Consider the following 22,237-nt stretch of genomic DNA (forward strand, 5'->3'; position numbering starts at 1 on the left):
CATCAAAGATATCAAATATGCAAACTCCAAGAGGAAATGAAGGACAGGGAAGCCTGGTATGCTACAGTTCATGGGGTCACAAAAAGTGACTGAACAACAACAACAACAATATCAAAGAACTACCATGCAAACATAATCAAAGTAAGCTGAGATGTCTTTAATGATAATTCATAGAATATACTTAAAGAAGAAAGCATTAGTTGAGGTAGAGAGGTACATCATAATGGTAAAGTCCCAATTTACCAAAAAATTATAATAATTCTGTTGTGCATACATCTAAACATGTCCACAAAATATATATGGCAAAACCCAACAGAATACAAGGAGAAAGTGGTCAATTCATAAGTACAGTGGAAGATTTCTACACATATCTTTCAGTAACTAATTCAAAGAGCAGGCCAAAAAAATCAGTAAGTATATGAAAGATTTTTAAGAGGACAGTAACAAATCTGCCTAACTGAACATACATTGTCTCCCTAAAACTGGAGAAAATACATAATTTCCAATTATTCATGGAACTTTTATAAAAATTGATCAAAGTCCCAAATTTCAAAGGGTTGGAATAATGTGGACTATTTTCTCTTACCACAATAAAATTAGTCCTCAAATCAGTGCTTTAAAAAATAACTGAACAAAATAAATAGATATTCTGTGTTCATTGCTAGGAATACTCAATAGTCTCAAGATGTCAGTTCTTCACAAACTGATACATAGATTCAGTGCAATCAGGATCAAAATCCCAGTCAGTTATTTTGTGGACATCAACAAACTGATTTAAAGTTTACATGTAGAGACAAAAGACCCAGAATAGTCAACACAATATTTAAGGAAAAGGACAAAGTTTGAAGACTGACATCACCCAACTTCAAGGCTTACAAAAAAAAAAATCACAGTAATAAAAACAGTGTGGGACTGGCAAGAGAATAGATAAATAGATCAACTGAAGAGAATAGAGTGCAGAAATAGAGCCTCATAAATATAGTCAATAACTGTTGACAAAGGAGCAAAGACAATGCAATGGAGCAAAGAAACTCCTTTCAACGCACCATGAGAGAACAGCTAGATATCCACAAGCAAAAAACAAATCTAGACCTAGACCTTACACCCTTCACAAAAAGTAACTGAAAATGTAAATATTTATGTAAATACACAAAACTGTAAAACTCCTACAAAATAATACAGAAGAAAGTCTATGGGTATGGCAATGACTTTTGAGATACAACATAAAAGGTATAATCCATGAAAGAAAGAATTGCTAAGCTGAACTTCATTAAAATAAAAAACTTCTGCTTTGTGAAAGACAAAGTCAAGAGAATGAGAAGACAAGTCACAGACTGGGAAAAAATATTTGCAAAAGACATGTCTGATAAAGGACTGTTATTTAGACCAAAACCATTCCGGAGAAAAAGAAGTGCAAGAAGGCAAGGTGGTTGTCTGAGGAACCCTTACAAATAGCTGAGAAAAGAAGAGAAGTGAAAGGTAAAGGAGAAAGGTAAAGATACACTCGTCTGAAGCAGAGTTCTAGAGAATAGCAAAGAGAGATAAGAAAGCCTTCTTGAGTGAACAAATAAATGCAAAGAAACAGAGGAAAACAATAGAACGGAAAAGACTAGAGATCTCTTCAAGAAAATTGGAGATACCAAGGGAACATTTCATGCAAGGATGGGCACAATAATAAAGGACAGAAATGAAAAGGACCTAAAAGAAGCAGAAGAGATTAAGAAGAAGTGAGAAGAATACACAGAAGAACTAGACATAAAAGGTCTTGGAGAGAGACAAGATGGCGGAGGAGTAGGTGGATGTGGAGATGTGGAGCACAGCTTTCTCCACAGATGCATCAGGAATACACCTTCAGACACAGAAGATCTTGCAGAACACCAGCTGAGGGCAGACAGGAGTCCCTGACCACCAGAAAGGAATATATAGATCCACATAAAACTGGGTAGGACAAAGGAAGGAGGAGAAAAAGAGGAGAGGGAGCAAGACAGGACCTGCACCTGGGGGATGGGGGAACTGAAGTAGGGGTCAGATCCTCACATCAGGGTAATTGTTTGGGACAGAGAAGTGTTTGAGGCTACTGGAGAGTGCAGCAACTGACCTGTGACAGGCTGAATGGAATGAGAATCACACAGACAATCCTTGCCACAGGCCTACTTACCCCGGACAGGGATGCAAGTCCTCTAGAAAGTGAGGCAGCCGGGAGCTGCAGCATGGGGCCTGGAGAGCAATCCCAGGGTGAGGTCTGCTGTTGACTGCAGGGAGACAGCCTGAGGGGATGTGAGGGAAGAGACCATGGTGGGAAAGGCCTGTGGAGGAAAGCCAGGCAGCCATGAAGGCAAAGCGATACTGCTGAGTCACGCACAGGGGGTGGGGCCATCACTGTAGCCTCTCTCCCCACACAGCAGTGCCAGCAGCTGAGCGATAGAGAAAGACCCCAGAGAGTGTGGCCCTTTAAGTGCCTAACACACTGAGCAATAGAGAAGGACCCCAGCCAGGTGGGCCCCTTAAGTGCCTGAACAAGCTGAGCAACAGAGAAGGACCAGTCAAAGAGGCCCTTTGTACGCCAGGTGCCAGAGGCTAGAAAAAGACTCTTATAGTGCCATAGCTCCTGCGACAATGGCTACCAGAAATCCTGGCATCGCCAGGGTCCCTGTGATCCAGGAAACCATGCTACTTCCATGCTTGATCCCCACTGGGACAGAGCTGCCAGAAGCTGGAAGAAAACTCCTAAGAGCATCATATCTCCCACTTCCCTAGCTGCCAGCCCCTCTGCCTATCTGGTGCTGCCAGGGTCCCTGTGATCCAAGCAGCTGTACCACCTCCACACTCAGTCCTCACTGAAGCAGACCCAAGAATTTCAGAGCAGTCTCAGGAGCAAACTCCTGTGGATGACCCACATGCAGAGGTGGAGATAAAGCCACAGTTGAAACCCAGGGGCAGTGTGGCTAAGGAAGAGGACTGAAAACCTTCCCACCAGCTGTACAAGCTGCAGACTAAATCCACGCAGTCAGCTAGGCAGACTCTGTGTCTGTGGAATATATAAAAGGACAATGAGAATTCCCACAAAAGAAAACGCACTAACTCTGTTAGCTGTGGACTTTGGAGGCAAGAACATGCAGGAGTAGAATCAGATTAGAGTCTGAGCAGTCCCACAGCAGCCCAGAGAGCATCCCAGTTTTGAAAGGCATCCTAGGGAGGTGAAGGTGGACTGTGACTCCCAGGAAAGGAAAGGACACTGAGAGTTGAGATCCAAGAAAAACATTTATTATTACTCTTATGTTTTGACTTGTTCTGTTGTTGCTTCTGGATTTTTTTTCTCCTTCTTTTCTTTTTCTTCTTTTTTTCCTCTATTGCTGTGGTTGTTGATTTTATTTGTACCATTAACTCTATTTAAGCTTTGGAGAAAATTTTTAAAGTGAAAATTGTTTAATAATCTTAGAGCAGTCAAAATACAATATAAGACTGATATCTTGGTGTCTGAAAGCAATCATTTTACCATTTGCACTGTAATCTTTTATATTGTTCATTTACATTGATGGTTAGTTAAAAAACTGTTTTAATCAAGTAAGTAAGTAAAGTCGTGTCCAACTCCTTGCGACCCCATGGATGGTAGTCTACCAGGCTCCTCTGTTCATGGGATTTTCCAGGAAAGAGTACTAGAGTGGGTTGCCATTTCCTTCTCCAGGGGATCTTCCCGACCCAGGGATCAAACCCAGGTCTCCAGCATTGCAGGCAGATGCTTTATTATCTGAGCCTGTTTTCAAACACTGTCAAAATGTCATTTTCTTTGAAGAGTCATATCATTGGTACCAGCCATTGCTACTCTTCTCTGCTCTTGCTCTTTCTCTCAGGCTAAATTATGGTCTTTGAGAAGTCAGAGTTTGCCTTTATATTGAGCTTCCAGTGACTGTTGATGTTTTTTCTGCACTTCTCCAAGACACCTGTTTTGCATTTTATTTGGAATAAATATATTTGGCTTCTAGAGTGAAGCCATGGTCCCTCTGATTTTCTTGAAATACTTTTGGTTACTTCGTATTCTGTTCCAGGTGTTTATGTATTACTTCCTGTGTTTGAGCTCTTAACTTCCTTTTCTATTGCTGCTTTTCTAACTTGGTTGAAGAGCTCATCTGATGATTTCAGTAACCTGATGTTTTGACTGAACTTTTCCAAGAATCTATATTCGTGATCTTTATATCCTTTTGCACTGGAACTTGACCTTGACATTCAGATTCTAACACCACTGTGTTATTGTCACTGAACTGAGGCATCACAGTTAGGCCATTCAAGAGTTGTTCAGAATTATCTTGATTCATGGATCTAACATTCCAGGTTCCTATGCAATATCGTTCTTTAGAGCATCAGACTTTACTTTTGCCACCAGACACATCCACAACTAAGTGTTATTCTGCTTTGGCCTAGCCACTTCATTCTTTCTGGAGCTATTAGTAATTGCCCTCTGCTCTTACCCAGTAGCATATTGGACATCTTCCAACCTGAGGGGTTCATCTTCTTGTGTCATATCATTTTGCCTGTTTGTGCTGTTCATACGGTTCTCATGGCAAGAATACTGGTCTCACGAAGTGGGTTGCCAATTCCTCTTCCAGTGGACCATGATTTGTCAGAACTCTTCACTATGACCCATCCATCTTGGATGGCCCTGCATGGCATGGCTCATAGCTTCACTGAGTTATGCAAGCCCCATGGCCACGAGAAGGCTGTGGTCTATGAAGGGGAGAGTTATTTTTTTAATCACACTTTTTATGCCCTTTTTATATTTCTGCCTCTACCATGGCTTTTTGCAGTTCTGTGGGGTTTCTGTTTCATTTTTTTTTCCTTTTAAATTTTTTTAATTAAAAAAGTTTTTTATATTTTTTTTTTGTTTGCTTTTCTTATTGTTCTTTTTCCTGTTGTTATAGCCATGTGTTCCGGGAAACAAACTCACTCAGAAAGACAATGCAGATAGTGGGGTGCAGTTTATTACACCGACAGGCCCAAGGCAGAGTCTCCTCTTGGCCAAGGACCCCAGCCAGCATTTGTGAAAATCTTTTATACCCCATGTGTATGTGTCTGAACCCACCACCCCAAATTCCTTGAGACTAACAAAGGAAGGGTAAATACAATTACAATAACCCCATCATTCATGTGTTATGTGTTCAAACAGTTAATAATCAATAAGCCCGCGGTTACATTCCAACCAGTTAATAAGCAATAAGCCTGTGGTTACATTCCGATAGATACTGTCTGGGGGCAGGGGTGATTAGAGTATGTTTTCTCTTAGGCAATGAGTAACCCGGATACAATCTTCAAGGTTCCCCTGTCCGGAGCGGGTCTGATCCTTCCATTGTCGTTCCCATAGGCACTAAGCAGAGAATTCAGAGTCCATTGAAGAGGTGGCTGAGCACAATCAGCATGGACAGGACTAAGATGGAGTCCAGACCCTATGAATTCCTTCTTCAATGTTGCCAGTTCAGTTCAGTCGTTCAGTAGTGTCTGACTCTTTATCACCCTATGGACTGCAGCACGCCAAGCTTCCCTGTCCACCATCAACTCCTAGAGCTTACTCAAACTCATGTCCATCGAGTCAATGATGCCATTCAACCATCATCTCATCTTCTGTTGTCCCCTTCTCCTCCTGCCTTCAATCTAGCCCAGCATCAGGGCCTTTTCTACTGAGTCAGTTCTTCCCATGAGATGGCCAAAGTATTGGAATTTTAGTTTCAGCATCCATCCTTCCAATGAATATTCAGGACTGATTTCCTTTAGGATGGACTGGTTGGATCTCCTTGTAGTCCAAGGAGCTCTCAAGAGTCTTCTTCAGCACCACAGCTCAAAAGCATCAATTTTTTGACACTCAGCTTTCTTTATAGCCCAACTCTCACATCCATACATGACTACTGGAAAAACCATAGCTTTAACTAGATGGAACTGAGAGGGTAACAGGCAGGAAGGCCTGAGAGTTACATAAACTAAGGAAGGGTAAATACAATCCCAATAACCCCATCACTCATGTGCCATGTGCTCAGACAGTTAAACAATTAGCCAATAATCAATAAGCACAAGGTTACACTCCAGTAGGTACAGAAAAATTTATGGCCTGTCTGGAGGAAGGGGTGATTAGTGGATGTGTTCTCTTAGGCAACGAATAACCTGGATATGATCTTCAAGATTCCCCTGTCTGGAGGGGGTCTTATCCTTCTGTTGTCATTTCCATAGACACTAAACACAGAGTTCAGAGTCCACTGGGGAGGTGGCCGAGCATGATCAGCATGAACAGGCCTAAGATGGAGTCCAGGCCATATGAATTCCTTTTTCAATAGTTTTTCTTCCAAGGAGCAAGCGTCTTTTAATTTCATGGCTACAGTCACCATCTGCAGTGATTTTGGAGCCCAAGGGAAAAAAAAAGTCTGCCACTGTTTCCACTGTTTCCCCATCTATTTGCCATGAAGTGATGGGACCAGATGCCATGATCTTAGTTTTTTGAATGTTGAGCTTTAAGCCAACTTTCCCACTCTCCTCTTTCACTTTCATCAAGAGGCTCTTTAGCTCTTTGCTTTCTGTCATAAGCATGGTGTTATTTGCATATCTGAGGTTATTGATATTCTCCTGGCAACCTTGATTCCAGCTTGTGCTTCATCAAGCCTGGCATTTCGCATGATGTACTCTGTTATAAGTTAAATGAGCAAGGTGACAACATACAGCCTTGACGTACTCCTTTCCCAATTTGGAACCAGTCTGTTGTTCCCTGTCTGGTTCTAACTGTTGCTCCTTGACCAGCATACAGATTTCTCAAGAGGCAGGTCAGGTGGTCTGCTATTCCCATCTCTTTCAGAATTTTCCACAGTTTGTTGTGATCCACAAAGTCAAAGGTTTTGGCATAGTCAATAAAGCAGAAGTAAATATTTTTCTGAAATTCTCTTCCTTTTTCAATGATTCAACGGATGTTGGCAATTTGATCTCTGGTTCCTCTGCCTTTTCTAAATCCAGCTTGAACATCTGGAAGTCCACGATTCACATATTGTTGAAGTCTGGCTTGGAGAATTTTGAGCATTACTTTGCTAGTGTGTAAGATGAGTGCAATTGTGCAGTAGTTTCAGCATTCTTTGGCATTGCCTTTCTTTGGGATTGGGATGAAAACTGACCTTTTCCAGTCCTGTGGTCACTGCTGAGTTTTCCAAATTTGCTGACATATTGAGTGTAGCACTTTCACAGCATCATCTTTTAGGATTTGAAATAACTCAACTGGAATTCCATCACCTCTACTAGCTTTGTTTGTAGCTACGCTTCCTAAGGCCCACTTGACTTCACATTTCAGGATGTCTGACTCTAGGTGAGTGATCACATCATCATGGTTATCTGGATCATGAAAATCTTTTTTGTATAGTCCTTCTGTGTATTCTTGTCACCTCTTCTTAATATATCCTGCTTTTGTTAGGTCCATACCATTTCTGTCCTTTATTTAGCCCATCTTTGCATGAAATGTTCCCTTGGTATCTCTAATTTTCTTGAAGAGATCTCTAGTCTTTCCCATTCTATTGTTTTCCTCTATTTCTTTGCATTGATCACTGAGGAAGTCTTTCTTATCTCTCCTTCTACTCTTTGGAACTCTGCATTCAAATGGGTATACCTTTCCTTTTCTCCTTTGCCTTTAGCTTCTCTTCTTTTCTCAGCTATTTGTAAGCCCTCCTCAGACAACCATTTTGTCTTTTTGCATTCCTTTCTCTTGTAGATGGTTTTGATCAATGCCTCCTGTACAATATCATGAACCTAAGTCCATAGTTCTTCAGGCACTCTGTCTATCAGATCTAATCCCTTGAATCTATCTGTCACTTCCACTGTATAATCATAAGGGATTTGCTTCAGGTCATGTCTGAATGGTCTAGTGGTTTTCCCTACTTTCTTCAATTTAAGTCTGAATTTGGCAAAAAGGAGTTCATGATCTCTGCCATAATAGTTCAGCTCCCAGTCTTGTTTTTTGCTGACTGTATAGAGCTTCTCCATCTTTGGCTGCAAAGAATATAATCAATCTGATTTCAGTGTTGACCATCTGGTGATGTCCATGTGTAGAGTCTCCTTTTGTGTTGTTGGAAGAGGGTGTTTGCTATGACCAGTGCGTTCTCTTTGCAAAACTCTGTGAGCCTTTGCCCTGCTTCATTCCATACTTCAAGGCCAAATTTGCCTGTTACTCCAGGTATCTCTTGATTTCCTACTTTTGCATTCCAGTCCCCTATGATGAAAAGGATATCTTTTTTGGGTGTTAGTTCTAGAAGGTCTTGCAGGTCTTTATAGAACTGTTCAACTTCAGCTTCTTCAGCATTTCTGGTTGGGGCATAGACTTGGATTACTGTGATACTGAATGGTTTGCCTTGGAAACAAACAGAGAGCAGTCTGTTGTTTTTGAGATTGCACCCAAGTACTGCATTTCAAACACTTTTGTTGACTGTGAGGGCTACTCCATTTCTTCTAAGGGATTCTTGCCCACAGTAGTAGATATAACAGTCATCTGAGCTAAATTTGCTCTTCCAGTTCATTTTAGCTCACTTATTCCTAAAATGTCATTATTCAGTCTTGCCATCTCCTAATTTATCTTGATTAATGGACCTAACATTCCAGGTTCCTACGCAATATTGCTCTTTACAGCATCGGACTTTACTTCCATCACCAGTGATATCCACAACTGTGCATTGTATTTGCTCTGGTTTCATCTCTTCATTCTTTCTGGAGTTGTTTCTCCACTCTTCTCCAGTAGCATATTGGGCACCTACCGACTTGGGGAGTTCATCTTTCAGTGTCCTATCTTTTTGCCTTTTCATACTGTTCATGGGGTTCTCAAGGCAAGAATACTGAAGTGCTTTGCCATTCCTTTCTCCAGTGGACCATGTGTTGTCAGAATTCTCCACTGTCCATCTTGGGTGGTCTGCATGGCGTGGCTCATAGTTTCATTGAGTTAAACAAGGTTGTGATCTATGTGATCAGTTTGATTAGTTTTCTGTGATTGTGGTAGATTTTCCTGCTGTAATTATTCTTTAATATATATAAATTATTTTACATTCCTCTATGTAACTTTGCTCTTCTATTCTTTATTTCTTTTCTTTCTGTTTTTCATGATGTTTGTAGTTTCTTTTGTTTTCTTTGGTTTATTACCCAGTTGGCACCTTGCTTTGTTTTTGTTTTCCAATCTGTGCTTTAGTTAGTTTTTTTCCTAGTTGGTCGATATTATTTTTGGTTTCCTTCACTTGTCAGGTCAATCTCTTGCATCTTCTTTTCTCTGGACTGCTTTGGTTTTATTTGTGTGTGTATGTGTGTGTGGGGGTTCCATTACTTTTGTTATTATTTGTCTGATTTTGTATTTACCATTTGTCTGGGGTTCACCTTTTACTTCTTTTTTGTGTGTTTATTTCAATCCCCTTTAACGTTATAACAGATGACTTGTGGAGTCATGGTTCCCCGGCCAGAGATTGGGCCTGAGCCTTTGGAGTGGGAGCACTGAGTCCAAAACCCTAGACTGCCAGAGAATGCCTAACCCCACGGAGTATTAGTTAGTGAGAACTCCCATGAAAGCCTCCACTTGTATACAAGACCAGGCATCACCCAACTGCTGGCAACATCCAGTGCAGGATGCCTAGTCCAAACAGCAAGCAATACAAAAACACAAACCCAATCATCAGCAGACAGGATGCACACAGCCCTGCCCATCAGAAAAAAAAGCAAAAACAACTCACCTCCTCCCACCACAATGCAAGCACAAGTCACATCCAACATGAAGCCTACATAAACCATTGGCCCAACCTTACCCACTGCGGGCAGAAACCAAAAGGAAGAAGGAATACAACCTGAAAGCCTGGGAAAAGGAGACCTCAAACACAGTAAGTGAGAAAGAAGGTGAAAAGTCAGAGAAATATGGTGTAAATAAAGGAACAAGGTAGAAACTCACAAGACCAAATAAACGAAGAGGAAATAAGCAAACTACCTGAAAAAGAATTCAGAGTAATGATTAGTAAAGATGATCCAAAATCTCAAAAATGGAATGGAGAAAATGCAAGAATCAATCAACACATTTTACAAGGACCTAGAAGAAAGCACAAGAGAAGGAAAAGATCTACAAAAACAAACCCCCAAATCATTCCCTCTAAGCTCAAGAACAAGACATGGTGCCCACTCTCACCACTATTATTCAACATAGTTTTGGAAGTCCTAGCTATGGCAAACAGAGAAGAACAAGAAATAAGGAATCCAGATTGGAAAAGAAGAAGTAAAACTCTTGCTGTTTGCAGATGGCATGATACTATACATAGAAAACCCTAAAGATATTACCAGAACATTACTAGAGCTAATCGGTGAATTCAGTAGTCTCAGGATACAAAATCAATACACAGAAATCAGTTGCATTCCTATACACTAACAACGAAAAATTAGAAAGAGAAATTAAGGAATCAGTCCCATTTACCATTGCAACAAAAAGAATAAAATACGTATGAATAAGCCTACCTAATGTGACAAAAGTGGCCACAGGAAAGGAAAAGGCCAGTTTTCATTCCAATCCCAAAGAAAGGCAATGCCAAAGGATGCTCAAACTACCAAACAATTGCACTCATCTTACACACTAGTAAAGTAAAGCTCAAAATTCGCCAAGCCAGACTGCAACAGTACGTGAACCATGAACTTCCAGATGTTCAAGCTGGATTTAGAAAAGGCAGAGGAACCAGAGATCAAATTGCCAACATCGGTTGGATTATCAAAAAAGTAAGAGAATTCCAGAAAAACATCTATTCCTGCTTTATTGACTATGCCAAAACCTTTGACTTTGTGGATCACAACAAACTGTGGAAAATTCTGAAAGAGATGGGAATACCAGACCACCTGACCTGCCTCTTGAGAAACCTGTATGCAGGTCAGGAAGCAACAGTTAGAACTGAACATGGAACAACAGACTGGTTCCAAATTGGGAAAGGAGTACATCAAGGCTGTATATTATCACCCTGCTTATTTAACATATATGCAGAGTACATCATGAGAAACGCTGGGCTGGATGAAGCACAAGCTGGAATCAAGTTTGCCAGGAGAAATATCAATAACCTCAGATATGCAGATGACACAACCCTTATGAGAGAAAGTGAAGAACTAAAGAGCCTTTTGATGAAAGTGAAAGAGGAGAGTGGGAAAGTTGGCTTAAAGCTCAATATTCAGAAAACTAAGATTATGGCATCTGGTCCAATCACTTCATGGCAAATAGATGGGGAAACAGTGGAAACAGTAAGAGACTTTATTTTGGGGGGCTCCAAAATCACTGCACATGGTGACTGCAGCCATGAAATTAAAAGACGCTTACTCCCTTGGAAGAAAGTGAAAGTGAAGTCATTCAGTCGTGTTCGACTCTCTGCGACCCTGTAGACTGTAGCCTACCAGGCTCCTCCATCCATGGGATTCTCCAGGCAAGAATACTGGAGTGGGTTGTCATTTCCTTTTCCAGAGGATCTTCCCGACCTAGGGATCAAACTCGGGTCTCCCACATTGCAGGCAGACACTTTACCCTCTGAGAGTTATGACCAACCTAGACAGTATATTAAAAAGCAGAGACATTACTTTGCCACCAAAGGTCTGTCTAGTCAAGGCTATGGTTTTTCCAATAGTCATGTATGGATGTGAGAGTTGGACCATAAAGAAAGCTGAGCACTGAAGAATTGATGCTTTTGAACTGTGGTGTTGGAGAAGACTCTTGAGAGTCCCTTGGACTGCAAGGAGATCCAACTAGTCCATCCTAAAGGAAATCAGTCCTGAATGTCCATTGGAAGGACTGATGTTGAAGCTGAAACTCCAATACTTTGGCCGCCTCATGTGAAGAACTGACTCACTGGGAAAGACCTTGACAGTGGGAAAGATTGAAGGCAGGAGGAGAAGGGGGTGACAGAGGATAAGATGGTTGGATGGCATCACTGACTCAAAGGACATGAGTTTGGGTAAGTTCTGGGAGTTGGTGATGGACAGGGAGGCCTGGCATGCTGCAGTCCATGGGGTCTCAAAGAATTGGACACAACTGAGTGACTGAACTGAACTGAACATCCTCAGGCTTTTATGAGGATATAATCAATAAGGTAACAATTTCAGATTTAAGATATCTGCTTTAGAGAATTGGCTATGATAATTCGGGGTAGTCTTTATACATAAGTAAGACACTTCAGAGAGAGACACATTGTCCATAGAGCAAACAGGATTTCTATCCTATAACTAGTCCATGAAGCTGCAAGGGGTGTGTGTGTGTGTGTGTGTGTGCGTTAGTCACTCAGTCATGTCCAACTCTTGTGACCTCATGGACTAGAGCCTGCCAGGTTCCTCTGTCCATGGAATTTCCCAGGCAAGAATATTGGAGTGGGTTGCCATTCACTTCTCCAGAGGATCTTCCTGACCAAGGGATGGAACCCAGGTCTCCTGCATTGCAAGCAAGTCTCCTGTGTTGCAGGCAGATTCTTTACCAACTGAGCCACCAAGGAAGACCCCCATATTAGGAGCAATGTTATGTTTTCTCAGCTGTGTGGGTTCTCTGATGCACTGCAATATAGGAGTTATGACTAAACCTCTGACCACACTCTGGGCACTCATGGGCACTCATGGGGCCTCACTCATGACACACTAGTGTGAGTGTGCCATGAGGAAGCTGGAACTGTAGCTCCAGTGATTCCATTGGTGTCTAATAAAATTTGAGCTGTTACTGAAATATTTCCCACAGTCTGGGCAATGATAGTATTTCTCTACGGGGTGGATCAACTGATGCTTCATAAGGTGTGAGCCCTGAGTGAGGGACAGAGAGGCCTGGCATGCTGCAGTCTTTGGTGTTGGAAAGGGTCAGACCCGACTTAGCAACTGAACAACAACATCTTGTAGAAACTTTATTGTACCGGAGAGACGGAGGGAAGAAAGTATAGTAGAACAAGCTCAGAAGTCTGATAGTCTAGATTCAAACCCTTATCTGTCTATATCAGCTGTGTAATCTTGGACAAATAATATTTTCCAAATCTAAAATATTTTAAGATGATAATAATATAAATTTGTTAACGGAGGAATCAACTAGTATATGTGAAGGGTTTTAAAAAATTTTGTTTATCTATTTATTTTTGGCTGTTTTGGGTCTTCATTGTTATACATGGACCTTAGTTCTGGTGAGCGAGGAGGACTACTCTCCATTGTGGTACATGGATGATAGCATGCAAAATAGAGAGCTGTAGACCAGTTTCATTTGTGAATATAAGGAAGAAATTCCTAAACAAAATACAAGCAAAAATTTAAAGCCAGTAGAGTCCTAAAAGAATAATGTCATACCCAAGAAATAGTTAAGTAATGTGGCAAATTTGAAAACTTTCACTGTCTCACTTTCCTTTTCTGTAAAACAAGATGGTAATAATACAATAGGAGCTAACTCATAGGGATATAGTATTGAGTTGAACATAAAGAACTAAGAACACTGACTGGTATATACCAAATGCATAATAAATGCTAATTATTAATATTATCATCATCACCACTATTACCACCACTGGAAGGCAAGGATGATCTGAATTTAGGTAAAGAGAAAAACCCTAACCTTAATCTCTGTCAAAAGTCCTTTCATAAAACTCAACTTTCACTTCTTTTAAAAATACTAAACCATGTTGGGAATTTCCTGGAGGTTCAGTGGTTAAGACTCTGTGCTTCTACCACAAGGGGTGCAGGTTTGATCCTTGGTTGGGGAACTAAGATCCCACAAGCCGTGTGGCCAAAAAAAACTAAAACTAAGCATAAAAATACTAAGTGATCTAAAAATAGAAGTAAGCCCGATGCAAGTGAAAGTGAAGCGAAGTCACTCAGTCGTGTCCAACTCTTTGTGACCCTGTGGACTGTAGCCCGCCAGGCTCCTCTGTCCATGGGATTCTCCAGGCAAGAATACTGGAGTGGGTTGCCATTTCCTTCTCCAGGGGATCTTCCCGACCCAGGGATCGAACCCAGATCTCCCACATTGCAGGCAGACGCTTTAACCTCTGAGCCACCAGGGAAGCCCAAGTAGGCCTGATACATATACCTAAAACTACAGAAAAATATCATTCTTGAAGATATAGGAATACCTCAGAGACACTGAAGATTTGGTTTCAGATCACAACAGTAAAACAATTGTCACAGTAAAGTGATTATCACTATAAAGCAAGTCTACCTGAATTGTTTGGTTTCCTAATGCATATGAAAGCTGTTTACACTACACTGTAGTCTATTAAGTGTGCAATGCCACATTATGTCTAAAAAATATGTACCTAATTTAAAAATAATGCTGTTGGGGGAATTCCCTGGTCACCCAGTGGTTAGGATTCTGTGCTTTTACTGCCAAGGTTGAACTGCCAGGGTTCAATCCTGGGTGGAGAACTAATATCCCACAAGCCACATGGCACACAGCCAAATAATAATAGTAATGCTGTTGCGGAACTGGCATCAATAGATTTGCTCAACACAGAGTTGCCACAAACCTTCAGTCTATTAAAAAAAAAAAAAAGCAACACCTGTGAATCACAATAAAGCAAAGCACAATAAAACAAAGTATGCCTATATCTACTATCACTGCTGTTATTCTGCATTTTTATGGATCTCTTAGCCAATGCAATAAGTCAGGAATAAGAAACAAAAGGTATAAATATTAGAAAATAAGAGGCAAAACTGGCTTTTATTTGCAGGTAATCTAAATAGTCAGAAAATCCGAGACAGGACAATGAATTGGGAAAACTATTGGAATTTTTTTTTAATTTAGGACAAGCATGGAAACTGAGTGCTTAGTGAGATGACCCAATACAAAAGAAAGTAAAGTGCTAGTCACTCAGTCATGTCCGACTCTTTGCGACCCCACAGACTGTAGTACACCAGCTTCCTCTTCCTCTATGCTGGAATGGGTAGCCATTCCCTGCTTCAGGGGATCTTCCTGACCCAGGGATCGAATCCAGGTCTCCAGCATTGCAGCCATATTCTGAACCCTCTGAACCACCAGGGAAGCCCAGCTCAATACAAAAACAACATACAAAATCTGAGCCTCAGAATCCACACCAACAAAATAGAGATTATGATATTGTAATCATAAAATAAATGTAAATACAGTATTTAGCAAAATGCTTGTCATATAGTACACCCTTGATAAATAAATCATTATGAGAATTCAGTCATTTATTTGAAACCTTGCTCTGGAAATAACATACTTATACCTAGTATACAATAAAGTTATTGTTTAGATTTAATTAACAGAGGATACTACTTTTTCATAAATTTGTTTCTTTAAATAACTAGAATATTTACAGCAATAAACAATCGATATTTTACATAGTTCAGATCATATGCTGAAGGCATTTTGCTGCCATCTGGTGACTGTATCTTTTTAAAAGTGCAGTCAAGTTTGGAAAGCTCTTCACAATACAAACTGCAAACATAACTCTGAATTATAGTAGATCTAGTGGCACATTTTTGTCCAGAGACAAACTGACCTTACAATGTTAGGAAATTCAATTACTAATCAAAGACAGAAATTTGAGAGTCAAACTTACCAAACAACTTCAGAAAATACTTAACTCTCTTTGTTACTGCTCACTTGCCACATTCTAAGGAGACATGGCTAAGAGTTCATCCAGCAAAAGACATGATTATCCTGGGATGGAGAAGATGATGTTGAGGAATAAAGGAAATCTGGTTGATGTGGGCTTTGTGATACAAGTGCAAAAGACATGGGCTCTGGAGTTAAGACCTGGGTTTGATTTCTACCTTCATCATCACTTACCAACCATGTGACCCAAAGCAAGTTTCTGATCCTCAGTTCATTTTCTTACCTGTAAAATGTGAAGAGTACCAACTTGGCAAGGTTACTAGGAAAAAACGAAAAGTTCAGTCTGTTCTGCTCTAAAAGTTCAGTCTGTTCTGCTCCAAACTAGCTCCAAAGCCAGTTTCTCAAACACAAACTAGCTCTTTTGTGACTAGCTTATGGGGAAATACAGCCACTATTATTCAAAAGTTGTACTGGTTCATACATAATTTTCCAGAATGTTAATGCTTTGCACCACCAACTAACAACATCTGAATTTAAATAAACTAACATGACTGAAAGCAGCAAACTAAGGGATAAATGTGTATATCTTGTACATGATAGCTGTTTTTTCCACATTCTTCCTCTTGGCCACAGCTTTGTCATGGAAACAAATGATGTGAAGTTTTCCCAATATTTGTGCATCTTGACCTTATCTCCATAATTTAGCACCTACATCCCTTCTTTATTCATCAAGTTACCTCAGCTTTGTAGGCTAAAGTCCTAAATTCGTCAAGGTATATATTTATTCATTAGGAGTTTAGCATATCTTTTTAACTATACTAGTATATTTATTAGGATCATCTTTGCATTGCTTTTTCACAATATTAATTCTTCAACCCAAGAGCATGGGATATCTTTCCATTTCTTTGTATCACCTTCAGATTCCTTCCTCAATGTTTTATAGTTTTCTGAGTATAGGTCTTTCGTCTCCTTGGTTAAGTTTAATCCTAGGTATTTTAATTCCTTTTGATGCAATTTTTTTTTAGATTTTTTTTTATTTTTTATGAATTTTAAACAGGATTTCTTTTTACTTTCACTTTTCAATAGTACATTATTAGCATCTGGAAATGCAATGATTTCTGTACATTAACCTGTATCCTGCAACTCCACTGAATTCATCAGTTCTAATAGTTTTTGAGTGGAGACTTTAGGGTTTTCCATATAAGTATGTCATCTGCAAACAGTGAGTGATAGTTTTACTTTTTCCCTTCCAATCTGAATCCTTTTTATTTCTTTTTCTTGTCCAATTGTTAAGTTTTTGATATTTGCAAATGCACATATAGTGACTTTATCACCACTGCCACCTGGCCAACATAGATAGTAAGCTTTCACCAACTTCAAGAAACATTCCATTTTCAAAGGAATCTAAAACATGAAAAAAATGTGGGTTGAAAAAGATCAATAAAATAGGTAACATTTTTAACCCTTATAACAACCCTATGACAGAGATACCACTATTATCTTACTTTTGTCAGTGACCTAAAGGACAGAGAGATAAAGTAATTGGCCCACAATCACAGAGTTAATCAGCAGTAGATCTGGAGTTCAAAAGCCAGGAGTCTGGTTTCAGACCCTTTTAAGTAGCCCTCGACTTCAGGGCTCTATACCCATTTCATCAAAGCTTTGTTCTAAAATACCCAAACATTTATACTATTCTCCCAAGGCAAACTACATAATGCAGATCATCATCAGAAAACCTCAAGGCCTCCAGCTAGGTTTTAAGGAATTTGAATACCTGTATAAAAGGCCACTAATTTACTGTATCTTAAAAATCAGAAATGTTAGTTCATTCTTCTGGCTGTTTGTTCTTTAAACCCTCACCTGGGTACATTTTCCTTCAGAGCATCAACTCTCTTGAGACCCAGTGCTCTCCACTGTTCCAGCCTGGAGAGAAGTGTACCTTTAGAAAATGGGATACCTGCATATGGGGAAAGACAAAGGATGTAAATTTCCCAGTGCACTGTTTCTAGACCCAGAGGTCAGGGACAAGCTGAGACAATTGATCATGCCAAGCAATTTAAATCACCACTAATTAGTCTTAAATGAAATACTCCACCTTAGACAATTTGGACTTTTTTTCCTTTGAAAACCTTCAGTTAATATCTATCTTCCCCTAGAAAACTGTAAGCTCCTGAGAGCAAGAGCCAGGTTGCTTTTCTCACCGTTAACACCCCCAGCACTTGGAATGGTGGGTGGCGCATAGCTTTAAAACTAAATAAAAACTGAAATTATCTTTAAAGACACTTACTCAGGCAAATTTACTTTGTAAATCAAGAACATAAGGAAATGGAAATTTTTACGTAAAAATTGCTAAAGGGACTTCCCTGGTGGTCTAGTGGTTAAGACTTTGTGTTCCCAATGCAGAGGGCACACATTCCATCCCTGGTCGAAGATCCTGCATGTCACTCAGCACTGGGAAAAAAAAAAAGGCTGCTAAGGTTCTGTGTCAACCAGTCCATCCTAAAGGAAATCAGTCCGGAATATTCACTGGAAGGACTGATATTGAAACTGAAACTTCAGTGCCATCTGATGAGAAGAACCAACTCATTGGAAAAGACCCTGATGCTGGGAAAGATTGAAGGCAGGAGGAGAAGGGGACAACAGAGGATGAGATGGTTGGATGGCATCACTGACGAAATGGACATGAGTTTGAGTAGGCTCCGGGAGTTGGTGATGGACAGGGAAGCCTGGCATGCTGCAGTCCATGGGGTCACAAAGAATCAGACATGACTGAGCAACTGAAATGAACTCAAGGTTCTATGGAGTTTTAAAAAAAAAGACATTCTGCAGGAGCTTAAAAAGAACAGATAGAACAACATAGATCCCTCCAAACTTGAGTCAACCAAATACACCAAAGGTTATCAAATTTACCTACCCCTCATAGCAAATCCCCAAAATCTTCTGACATCACACTGTTTTTTTGTTGTTCGGTCGCTCAGTCATTTTCAACTCTTTGAGACCCCATGGACTGCAGCACACCAGGACTCCCTGTCCTTCACTATCTCCCAGAGTCTGCTCAACCTCATGTCCATTGAGTCGGTGATGCTATCCAATCATTTCATCCTCTGTTGCCCCTTTTCACACTGTTTACATATACTTTATATTACTGTAACATACACATCCACTCTCCCTCAACCAAGTTCCCAGGTTGCCTATGACTGAAACTTTGAAGCCAGAGGTAAACCCAACATCCAGAGCTGACTGGTACAAGGAGCCAGAGTCACTCCAAAACACGGAGTAGGTACTTGATACTGATTAATCAAGAGTCAGCCCAGGGACTCACAGATAGGGTGGGGAGCCAGTCATCTTTGCCCCAGTTAAGTTTTCCTAAATGCAAATGAATAAAGCTCTAGGGTAGAAAATCATTTTGTATGTCATTCAAGTAGAAACTGTTTGCCTATGGTACAAGATAAGACAACATAGCAATCATAAGATACAAAAAACGGCTATCTAAATTCATCACACATTTGAATCGGAGTATAATTGCTTTACAATGCTGTTAGTTTCTATTGTACTACAAAGTGAATCAGCTATATGTATACATACATCCCCTCCTTCTTGAGCCTCCCTCCCACCACTACGCCTCCCATCCCACCCCTCTAGGTCATCAGAGCAACATAAGTTCATCACACTTTAACTACAGAAGTATCCTGGGATCCCCAGATCACTGAACTAGAAGTTATATAATTACTGTTAGCATTTCTATTTGAATATTTATGAGTTGAGTTAGTCTCAAGGCTTTACCTCTTGCCTGGAATAAACCTGATCAACCATCACCTGTGGGTCTTGGATGGCATCTCCCTGTCATGGGAACTCTGGGACTCCCAGAGCCACAGACCTTCCCCTCATACCTTCCCCTTGTATTAACTTTACTCTAATCCTGCTTTGGTCCCATGTTTTTATTCTCCTTTTCTGAATTTGGAAGCCAGAGAAATTTATAATTCATTTCAGCCCAGGATCTTGTAGACTAGTGAATTAAGATAAGTTCTTAAAGTCCACAGAAAATTTTTACAAAATACACATACTTCCGTCGAATCAAAACCTCCAAGATGAAATTGGAAAAACTCTCCAGGCATGTGATAGAAACCCTGATTCAGAATAGTTTAAATGGTGGCTACAGATTGTTAGTCTGCAGGCAAACTTTATCTGGCAATTAAGAGTAAGGGCAATGCAATGGGTGATTTCCTCAACACATACTCACCTGAAATGCTCCTCCATACCCACTGCATGTATTAAGCATTTGCTAGTGAGGACGGAACAACTGTATTTCATCTACCCCTCCAAAATCTTTATCTACTCATTTCTCTCTTCTGGAAAATCCATCTACCAAGCAAGAAAAAAACAAGTAGATCACACTAATGTTTAAAAGCCAAACATAAGTTGGCATAGTGTTTGGCTGTCTATAAATGCACGTCCATGGATAGTAAAGTGTACCATCCTCCCTTACTTCCTAAGACATGGGTTCAAAACGTAGTTGTTTAACTATTAAGCATTATTGTATTATGACAGGAAGATGAAAAAGTAAGACGCCTACCCCTTTCCATAGCTGAAGTCCTACCTGAGATTCCCAGAGAGACTGTGAGATAGTTTTGAAGTAAAACATAAACCCAGAGTGGTGGCCCTTGAGCTAAATTTACCTCTTGCCTTGTTCTACATCAAAATATCCACAGGGAAGACTGAAGACCATTTGTTGCCTAAGAGTTTTCACCTCAAGTTTCAGAAAATCTAACTTCAGAGCTCAAGCAAAATTTCTCCTCTGCCTTTTGTTTAAAAAGCATAGCAAGATTGTGGTACCATGGAAAAGCAGAGAATAATCCTGGTATTGGTCAAAGTTCATGAAAGGGACAGAATTACTTATTCATCTGTGTATCCACAGAACTAAATTCAGTGACCTGACTCTTAATAAATGCTTAAAGGATGGATGGATGGATACATGGATGGATGGATGGACAGATGGTTGAATACATGGCATCTGCCAGAATAAGAGATGTGTATGGAACAGAAAACTGCAGTCTCTGAAGGAATTCAAAAACAGGTATGAAATGAACTTCTTGAGGTCTCTTTGTTTTACCTGAGCACAGAATAAGAGCTCTGTTTGTTTCACCTGAGCACAGAATGAGGTCTCCCTCTCAGCTGTGACCTACCATGATCCAAATCTGACCTTAAAAAGCAAAGGAAGACAGGAAAGAAATGGGAAGAGGGACCACAGCAAGACAAAGCTTAAGGGATCTATTTCCTGACGTGCTGGTGCACAGGAACGATACATAATAAAAATCTAAGAGAACACTTTCAATACCTATTCAACAAAAATTCAATGTGATAAGCAAACTTGGTATTACAATTTAACTGGCAGGGGTTTTTTTCTTAGTGTACATAAAGTAATGCATATATAAACCTGACAATTTGCTCTTAGTTGCAATCCAATTTCATTGCATGCTTAGTCGCTCAGTCATGTCTGACAAATTTTTTTTTCTTCCATGTCTGACAATTTGCCCATGGACTGTAGCCCTCCAGGCTTCCCTGCTTATGGGATTCTTCAGGCAAGAATATTGGAGTGGGTAGCCATTCCCTTCTCCAGTGGATCTTCCTGACCCAGGGATTGAACCAGAGTCTCCTACACTGCATGCAGATTCTTTACCATCTGAGCCACCAATTTCATTAGGAGCACCCAGAAGATCATCAGCTTCTGAGCCCATCCACACTTACGCTTAAGCATTGCCTTCTGATGTCTGGATTAAACTGAAGCTCCAAAAATGAGAATTCCACCTCCTTGGGCCTTGGACATAGATGAACTCAGATAACCCAGTCATTGGCTCAGCACTAGCCAAGCAAAATTATTCTTCAAATAACTTGGCTGTCAAGTTATTTCCCTGGTACAAGGCCTGACATAATCTGGATCACCCACTTAGAAAAACAAATTCTAGAGAAAGTGTCTTATGACCTTAACTGAGACATTTCTGGTCAGGGTTTTAGGAGAACAGAGAAGGGCTCACTACCCATCAAGGAGAAATTAAAGACAGCAAAGATTATTGTTTGCACAATAAATAGAAAAGACATAGAAACCTTCCTTTTAAAAAAAAAACAAGCTATCTGGGGACTTCTTTTAAAAACAGGTCCAAAAAATAAGAAGAAGAAGAATTTAAAAATAAAATAAAATAAAAACAGGTCCAGTGGTTAAGGCTTTGTATTCCAATGCAGGGAGTACAGGTTCAATCCCTGGTTGGGGAGCTAAGATCCCACATGCCTTGCAGCCAAAACACCGAAACATAAAACAGAAGCAACAATTCCCTGATGGTACAGTGGATAAGAATCTGTCTGCCAATGCAGGAGACATGGGTTCGATCCCTGGTCCAGAAGGATCCCACATGCATTGGAGCAGCTAGGCCAGGGCACCATAGCCGCTGAGCCCCGTTCTGGAGCCCAGGAGCTGTAACTACTCAGCCTATGTTTCACAGCGTGAGAGGTCACCACAGTGAGAAGCCCCACACATCACAGCTGGAGATTAGCCCCCGCTCACTGCAACCCGAGTGGGCGCTGGGCAACAACGAAGACCCACCCAGCACAGCCAAACATAAAATCAATCTTTTTTAAAAAATCTGCTCTACATAGAAACAATTAGAAATGGGGTTCCCCACCCCTGCCCTGCCCGCTTGCTTGAAT

General features: G+C 40.4%; 1 long non-coding RNA gene and 1 pseudogene across 1 annotated transcript in view; one reads left to right on the forward strand and one right to left on the reverse strand.

The window, feature by feature from the left end:
* Positions 1–3,744: 3,744 nt before the first annotated feature.
* On the reverse strand, positions 3,745–4,313 carry LOC122429222 (annotated as a pseudogene).
* Positions 4,314–5,226: 913 nt separating this feature from the next.
* LOC122428112 overlaps positions 5,227–22,237 on the forward strand; it is a 30,681-nt gene continuing 13,670 nt past the window's right edge. Inside the window, exon 1 of the long non-coding RNA XR_006265641.1 lies at positions 5,227–5,458. This is a non-coding gene — a long non-coding RNA (uncharacterized LOC122428112). The remainder of the gene's footprint in view (positions 5,459–22,237) is intronic.

This window comes from Cervus canadensis, chromosome 2, assembly GCF_019320065.1.
Source record: "Cervus canadensis isolate Bull #8, Minnesota chromosome 2, ASM1932006v1, whole genome shotgun sequence".
Lineage (NCBI taxonomy): Eukaryota > Metazoa > Chordata > Mammalia > Artiodactyla > Cervidae > Cervus > Cervus canadensis.